Below are 9309 nucleotides of genomic sequence, written 5' to 3' on the forward strand. Positions count from 1 at the left end.
CTTTCTTACTTGCGCCAATTCCTCATTCATGACATGAATGGAACTTGTGGTATCATTAATAATTCCATCCAGGATTCTAGAATATTCATTTAACTTATTTGCCAGCTGTATTCCCCACCCAGTCCATGCTAGAAACCACATCCAAGCTTTATCACTAGTAGAAAACAAATCTCTTTTAGGCTTCTTAGGCTTGATGTGTTCAGGCTAAATCTACTAGTAGGCCTGATGCTTAAACACCTATATTTAAACCTGTCCTCACAGTTCAAAGGAAAATATTGGTAATAAAGCTATAATTTTACTGTGCTAGCCAGCATTGTGCATTACATTTAACAAGTACAGTGCATACAGTACCTATGTAGCTAAATAAAGAAGCACAATTACAGACAGAGGATAGAACGTGTCAGATAATTAAGATCACTTGTATACAATTCACTTTGGAATGATTCTTCCCAACAACATTCCCCCCATAAATATAAAGCTAAAAAAAGCTGGTATACTCTTTGTCTTAGAAATGGAGATTTTAAAAGAATTAAATGTATGTATCTTGCTAAATAAGGTAGGGATAGTATAATTACGAGTGTAGAGAATTTGCATAAACAGATATGATTTGTCTTTCCTTCTGTATTATCTGAGAAATAATATACCACAGTTAAGCAATCATACTGTGGTTACAAAATACCATTTGTGTAATTTTATGAATAATGATATGAAGTTTTATAAGGCCTAAAGCAAATGATAGGCTAACCACAAGTTGGTAAACTTGTGTTGGGTGTGGTAGGAATTTATTGCTGTGTTTTACTGAAATATGAAACATACTGAAAAAGGTTTTAAATAAAAAAAAACCAATGTAAGAGATGCTGTTCTACTAATACAGAGCAAAAACAAAATTACCTTAACTCGCACACCCTCGGCTCTCCTGACACTTTCACCGCTCGGTGCACACTGCTGGAGGGATCGGCACCCTCCCAAAAATTCTGTATAGAAAAATTAGCACTGGCACTCTGGAGCTGTATACGGGACAAGCCCTTTAAATATCTTTATTACGGAAATGCAACGTGCCTCGAAACATTGCATTTCAGTAATAAAGATATTTAAAGGGCTTGTCCCGTATACAGCTACTAATACAGAGCCTAACTGTGGTAGTACAATCAGATAAAATGAGTGGAATCACTGAAAACATTGACAGGATAATTTTTAGCCCACTATTTTTTTTCTTCCATGTGACTGCTTGTAATCCTAATAAATTCTGATTTGATATACAGGAGGTAACATATTACAATCAGACTCTTTAAAACCATGTTGAGGACTTGGCAACGCATGGATTTTGGTATCAGTGCCTAGTCTCGGACTCTCAACCTTGTAGTTTACAATACATATCTGTTCAAAGATGATGTCAGATGTTCATTGTCCCCGCTAACTCATAACCATGTAGGGTATACCAACATAGGCAGTCACAGCATGTATCATTGTACCCCAAATTAAAGTAAAAATGACACCTTTATTCAACATTCTCTGATTGCAGTGATATTATATGAAAAAAATAAGAAGCCTCATTTATAAATGCAAGCAAAAAGAGCTTGTTTGGATGCCAAACTGAGTTCTCTTTGACACTATTCAGAAAGGTACTTGTATTTCTACAAGCTGCTTTGCACCTTACATTGTGCTTTGTCAAATTACGTGCAAATACAGGCTCAATCAATAGCCGGGCTTGCACCAAGGGAATCAGGCAATAATGCTCAAAAAATTCATGATGATTGTAATTTATTAAGATTCATTCTAATTTGGGCCCATATTGGATCATCACATGCAATTTAGCATGTGTTCATAATTAAATTTTACAAAAAAAAAGGGTTAACGGTTTGTACATTGCACTTTGTCTTTGTAAATGAGGCTTCTTGGATGATTTTGCCATATGCAGACATGTACAACATGTACATGTTTTTTCATCTGATGCAGGCTGTTTCAAACCAGGGGACCACAGGGAGGTTTCAGGGGTCATAGTGTTCTGTGTAAAGGCCTAGGAGGTGACAAGCTGTTATTTAGAAGAAAGGCAGGCATATGCCAGGTTAACCGAAGGTTAAGGCAGCAAGGGTAAGGCAGGGAGAAAGGTGCATAAGCGCATGAAAGTGCAAGTGGTTGCTAGGTGCTTGCCCCAGCAACTGTAAAAGTGTTATTAGTGCAATAGTGACACAAAGACATGAACAATAAAATCAAATTATATATATATATATATAAGACATCAGTATTAAAAGGGTCTATTAAAGTGTGATGGGTTGCTAGGAAGCTGCCTTAGCAACCAATATAAGTGCATTGTTAGTACACTAGTGATTGAAAAAATAGAATGATAAAAAATAAAAAAAAACAACAACAGAAGCTATCCAACATTAAAGACTTGGTGCTTGCAAAATATAGTTATGTGCACTTAGTTGCTAGGGACATAACCTAACATAATTGAGAAATATCCATGACTATTGTTATTTTTTGTAATAAACAAAAAATGAAGCCACTTTCACTATATGTTCTGCCAAGCAGAAGAAAACCATTCTACAGGTAAGCCGTCTGAATTATAAACTGCTTCTTATCTCAAAAGCCACAACTTAGGGCAAGGAGGGTTTGTTTGTTAAGAGCTCCTTATCTCCCTTGTAGAGGGCGGAGTCAATTAAAGGAAACCAAAAAGGAAATTAAAAAAAATAATTTTCATTTAGTGCATTATAAAGGCAGAATACATTTTCAAAACAAGTTCTATTTATTGTGCTCATTTGTTATCAATTCTGTCCCTAGTAATAGACTGTAAAACACATGTAGCAGAACACACGGTACAAATGCAACCTGCTGACCACAGGTTTTACATGAAATTGTAATAGATTTATTTGTCAAAACATTCTACAGAAAGCTATACAAACAAGTATATTCAAGACAGCATCCATCCATCATGCATTTGCAAAAGCAATTACACATTGGCTCTATAGAAAAGGTATTAACTAATTGCAATGCAATATTTTGCAATTTAGAGGCAGCTACTGACATTTCTAGCAAGGAGCAAGGAGATCCCCTTAACAACAATCGGTAACTAATGAGACTGCCCTCTGACAATGAGACACACACATAATTATATATGCTCTGTAATACTAAGAATGATAAAACATGTTCAATATTAATTTACAATAGTCTTATATATATCTTATATTTATGATATATATATATAGTTATCGATGTGCAAATATAAACTAATGATGAATTTGTCCAACAGCAGCTATCAGAAAGGATCCCAGAAGGATCCCTTTGAAGGTCCAGTTGTTGGTTTGTGGTTAATGAGACACGAGGAGCACTTTTGTTGATATCATTAGGCTGAGCCAGTAGAGATTCTTTGAGTGCAGGAAATTCTCAAGATGTCCTTTACCACGCAATAAATGGTATGGTTTGCAAATCTTCCACGTAATACAATCTAATTAGGAAAATAAAATACATTTTAATTGATCATTGATTTAATTTAAATTCAGTTTTTGGAAATAAAAATATGTATATCCTTGATTGTCATTTCACTTTTGGCTAAGCCACACAGCATTCTGCGTCTGCTATTACTATTCTATAATATATAGATGACATGATTTGAGGGACTGTTTTTTGAAAACATTATGTTTAGATGGGGCCATTGGACTGCTAGAAGTGTATGGCATAAAAATATTTTTGTGAGTGGGGAGATTCAACCAAATGACCTTTTTTTCTGATACAGTATATATATATATATATTGCTACCACAGAAAGGAGGTTTACAGATGGCTTACCCAGAATGGTGACCATTTCTTTCTTAATGGCCTCAATATGCCATATGTAGCAGATTATTTGTCCTTAAATGTCTCAATGAACTTGTAGCAATAACATGATTTCTTTTCTGCCATATGTGCAGATAGATAGGAAAAGTTTGAAAATAAACTTACCAGTAAGCAACTAATGCAGTGCCAGTGATGACTGCTAGTGAGAAAAGCGCAATGGCCAAGAAGGAAAGGCTTTTAGTTGAAGAAGCAACTGTTAATAAAGAAGGAACATACATGAGTGAGCTACTGGAAGTGCGTTATCTACATTTCTTTTCTTCTAAATAAAGCAACCCACCAATTAAAACAAGTCATTAAAGCTTTATCCACTTGCAAGAAAGAATGCATTTTTCTAGTTTAGTTTTTTTATATGCTAATCATTGAAGCAACACTTGGAGATTACCAGTTTGAAATCACAATTACCATTGATATTGAAACTTATTTAAGTATTTGTTTGTATGCAGCCACTATAAATACAAATAAAATAAGTTCTAAACAGCCCTGCATAGGTTATTTTGTAGAGGTGTGTCTTTATTGCAATAGCATTACAAATCCACAGTTGACACAGAAAGGGTTATGGGATTTTTTTGGTGAAAGCATAATGCTTTCATTATTTAAAGTTTGTATACGTTTTTATTTGAAAAGCTTACCTGAGCTACCTCCACTTGTTGCAACTTTACTGGTTAATGCTTCTGGTGTCACTTCAGAAGAAGGTGCTTTTGATTCATTAAAGCTCTTAGTGGTAGTCATTTTTGTGCTGAATAAAAATGTAGAATTGCCGATCACATTTGCCTTTGTTATTTTACTGTTTGATGAGAGTTTATTAGAGATAGTTGTACTAGAACTGGAATTATTAATCAATGTATTTGATTTATTGGTGTAAGGTTCTGAACTTCTACTTGTTGACTTTGGATGGATACTAATTCCAGAGGATATTGCAAAGTTGGTTCTTGGTAATGAGTAACTTCTAGACTCAGTAGTAGAATGTGGCACAGTGTTTGTTGGTTTTGCAGATGCTATTTTGCTTGATAAAGTTACTATATGACTAGTTAATTTTGGTTTTGGACTGGTACTTGTACTCAAAGTAGTTCTATTGCTGCTGGTTAATGTTGTATTTGCAGAGGTTGCTCTGTTATTTATCAAGGTTGATTGGGCGATGTACCTGGTAACAGCAGAAACCAAATCAAGTGTAAATGTTTGAAGATTATTTGCCACAGCAGTTGTAGACATTTTTATGTTTCTTGATTGTGCATTAAAGGTTGTCAAATATTTGCTTGATTGCTGCTGGGTATTTCTCTCAGTGTTGGAGAATGGTGTTGTATGAATTGTGGAAGCAGAATGATTACGGACCTTTAGGCTGGAGGAAGTTACTGTGTCAGTTAGTAATGATTGCCTGCTTGTCATATTGGGGTAAGGTGTGGATCCACTATTGAATAGACTGAATGATACCACCTTATAGTTTGAATTTGGCTGGCTTGTGGTCTTACTTGTTAAAAATGACTGCTTATTGGATACAATGTTTACGCTTGACAACATACCTGCTGTGCTAGATACTAATGCACTTGCACCATTTTTTATCGATGACATTTTATTTGTTGTTATAAACTTTCTGCTTGTCACATCCAAGGGATAATTTTCTGTTGATGTATTTAATGGTGATTTATAACTTGTTGTGGTTTGTGCCACCAAGAGTGTTGTATGTGGCTGGTTAGTGGTCTTGGCTATAGATAAATATCCACTGCTACTTGTGGAAGAGGGTTGATTATTGCTCATATTGTTGACAGTGCTAACTCTCAGCAATTGATGCTTGCTAGTCAAATTCCAGAGAGAACTTAAATGACTGATGGCTGAAGTTGGTGATGTTTCCCTTATACTAGCAGATATGGACTGGCTTTTCACTAAACTTGGTGATAAACTGTAGGTTGTAGCTGCTTGGCTTGTATCCCCGGAATCAGAAGATTGTATGTTCTTTGTAGAAAGCGACTTGTTACTTGAATTGATGCTGGCAAAATATACTGTTATAGCTGACAAATATTTACTGCTTGTCACATTAGATGCCAACCCTTCTGTAAATATATTTGATCGTGAGTGGTTATTTTCTGTATTGTGTGATGTCCAACCGTGGCCTGAAAGCATTTGCTTTGTAGTCTCAATAATGGGAATGTATTCTGTATTACTTGAGGACAAAGGTTGGTTTCTGGCAGAAGAAGCTCTGTTTGTCAGTAATGGTTGGCTGCTGGTCAAAAGGGAGAAAAAATCTGATTTATCAATTAGTGTACTGTGTGACAGCATACGTCTGGTTGTGGATGGCGTACGTCTGGTTGATGAGTGGCTTGTAGTTATAGGTAAAGAAACTATGTAGTTTGTAGAAGATAGTGGGTAACTGAATTGAGTTTTCACAGAATATACAATATTTGTTGATTTTGACTGACTGCTGGCCACCTTAGAGGAAAACATTTCTAGAAATCCATTTGACTGGCTACTAGCAGTGTCAGACAACTCAGCCCTTCGAGTTGGAACCAGGTAGCTTGTCTGCTCAATATTCGTTGATGGTTCTTCTTTACCTATGGAGGCTGATTGGTGATTGGACAAAGCGGTAGCAGTGTATGTTGTCTTTGTTGATGATGACTGGCTGCTAAATACATTAGGGGTAGAAGTTTCCATAAGCAGAGTTGATTGGTGTCTGCCTGTATGCATTTCTGAGTTTGCTGTTTCAGAAAGACTGTATAATGAGACACTGATCGTTTTAGATGAAGCAAAACTTTTTGTTGCAGGTGCACGGCTTCTTTCAGTACTGTGAAGGTCTTGTGTTGTATAATTTAATGCTAAATAGGTATTTGTTGTACTGGGTGAAGTTAAACTTTTTTGTAGAAGAGGTTGGCTTGTGGTGTCTACAGAAACTTCTGTGCTTCTTGCAAAAATTGTTCCATTGTTATCATTACTGTTTGATGTAAATGTTGATGGGGGTTGGATACTAGTCTTCCAAATAACAGGTTTTGTTGTGCTGATAGTGGGTTGACTGGCAGTATTTTCCATAGACTGAGCAGAATTTGTCTTTAAAAAAGTAATTGTACCAAGGCTAAAAGGATTTGTTACAGTTTGTAATTTGTCTAGCTTGCTGCTGGCTTCATCTATGGAAGTTGTAAAGGCGTTAGTTGATTTTGGTGAGCTTCTTGGATTACTAGCAGTAGAAGATGCCATTTTTATAGTAGAGGCTAGCAGGCTAATGACTTCACTCCCAGAAAATGTCCTTTGACTGCTTGATGATGTTTTTTTAGGGCTCTCAGTCACAGCTGAAGTTCCATTAGCCACAGGAAAAGCAGTATTAGAAGGTGAAGGAGATGTAGTTGGTATAACATTAGATATTTCTTTAATGATTGAATTAATTATGTTTGCAACTTGATTTATGATGTTTGTGATGGTATTAAGTATTGATGAAAATGTACTTTGGCATTCAACAGGACTGGCTGGAAAAGAAATGTTTTATTTCGATTACTTAAATGTAGAGTATAGGTATTGCAATACATAAGTCACATGCTTTGCACAAGGGCAAAAGTTTTGCAATATACCATAGAAAAGAAGATCATGATAAAGGTCCCGGGTGAGGACCGAAATGTCGATCTAAATAAAATAAGTATTTTTTTTTGATGACATTTTCCTGGGGAGCATCAGCATTTTTTACATATTTACATTGTTTTTCTGATTTGCACCCAGGTTGTAATGCCTATAAGTGTGTGCCTCAGATATCATATATATCTTTTTTTGATGAAACTTTCCTGGGGTGCATCAGCATTTTTTACACACACACACACACACACACACACACATGATAATCACGTCAAGCTTACAGAACATTTTAGTTCCTCCTTCAAAACTGATTATCATCCTAATTAGCCAATAAAGGTATCACTTTTATACCTCATCAAAAGTTTTACCCTATAACTAACATCACTCAGAAATAAAGCAAAGTTATACACATCCTAATCATGATTTAAAATGCTTTTTTGGGGTGGAAGGTAGGGTCAGGGGGTTCATGGGTATAAAGGGCTTGTAATGGATATTGCAAGTGGTTAGCACGTTTCATATAGGGACATGAGTCCTGAAAAGTCACATGTTATTTTTCAAAATATGCAATATGTGAAATAGCAGGAGTGCTGGCCTCTTTTGTTTTCTACATTTTTTTTACACGAGGTGGAATCTACTGAACGTGAGACACAGGAGTGCTGTGAGCTCAATCCAATCCAAAAACCCAATATCCAGAAAGCTCCAAATTATAGAAAGTCCATCCCCTATAGACTTTCACATTTTTAAAAATTATATCCTATTTCTCTATAATAATAAGACAATAACGTGATTCTAACTAAGATGCATAAAACCATATTGGTGGCTAAACAATCCTATTGAGGTTGTTTAACCTTTTTAGTGCCACAGGACGTAGAATCTACGTCCTGTGTATCAAAGGACCAAAGTGCCACAGAACGTAGATTCTACGTCCTGCTGCACTTCCGGTTTTGGGAGCGGAGGAATGGCTTTTCAAGCCATTCCTTCGCTCCCCACTCGTTCCCCAGCCTCCAGACAATAGTCAGAGGTGGGGAACGAGTGGCCCCTGGGTAGCGATCGCCCAGGGGCCCCATGGGACTCACCTGCCATCCTCGTGGCTTTGTGTGCAGCTCCTCTCCCTTCCGCAGCTTCCCCCTCTGGCCCCCCTGCTTCCTGCCCCGCCCCCTCACATGAGCTGATGCTGCTGGTGTGCCAGATCGTTTTTCTCCTCCAGATCCTCACCTAGACCTCAAGTAAGTGGCAAATACACACACAAACACACAATCACACATTTATTACACTAATACACACTTATACTCACACTTACACACACACACATGCATTTTTGGGAGGTTTTCAAACATTTATCACTTACAGCACTTAGAGAAAACTCACACTTGGTTGCACACTCGCACACATGCACACAAAACACATTTTACACACATGTACACACACACTTACACACTTATGTAATTTTATAATTATTTTTTTTTTCTAATCGCATCGTTTTTATTCTTGCCTGAAAAAAATGTTTTATTGCCATTGCGGATAGTGTATTCGCTAACCGCACTGCGCAATACCTTTTGTGTATTATTTTGGTGTTTCTACTACATTTTCTGTGATTTTGGTGGATTTTTGGGTATTTTACTGCATGTTTAGCCATTTTATAGCATTTTCAGTTATGCATAGTTGTTGTTTGCTTGACTTTGTCTGTAAAACTTATTTGCTCTAGCCAAAATACTCAAACTGTTATTCTGCCCGCAGATATTATTAGGCAAAAAAAAAAATGATTTTAGTGATTTTTTTTTATCTTTATCAATTGTATTGCTTTTTACATTGTTCTTTGTTACTTGTCTTTGCACATGGACATTTTGTCTGCTGTATTTCAATTTGGCATCCTCTGTACCCCACATAGTTTGGTAAATCTATTCATATCGGGCATCAAACTGTTCAGTAG

At 36.4% G+C, this 9309-nt stretch overlaps 1 long non-coding RNA gene across 1 annotated transcript; it reads right to left on the minus strand.

The window, feature by feature from the left end:
• Positions 1-2843: 2843 nt before the first annotated feature.
• Positions 2844-4136, minus strand: LOC116406909. The gene is made up of 2 exons (XR_004219870.1): positions 3939-4136; positions 2844-3445 (listed from the first exon to the last, which is right to left on the minus strand). It is a non-coding gene; the product is annotated as an uncharacterized LOC116406909 (long non-coding RNA).
• Positions 4137-9309: the final 5173 nt, after the last annotated feature.

Source organism: Xenopus tropicalis, chromosome 8 (assembly GCF_000004195.4).
Source record: "Xenopus tropicalis strain Nigerian chromosome 8, UCB_Xtro_10.0, whole genome shotgun sequence".
NCBI lineage: Eukaryota > Metazoa > Chordata > Amphibia > Anura > Pipidae > Xenopus > Xenopus tropicalis.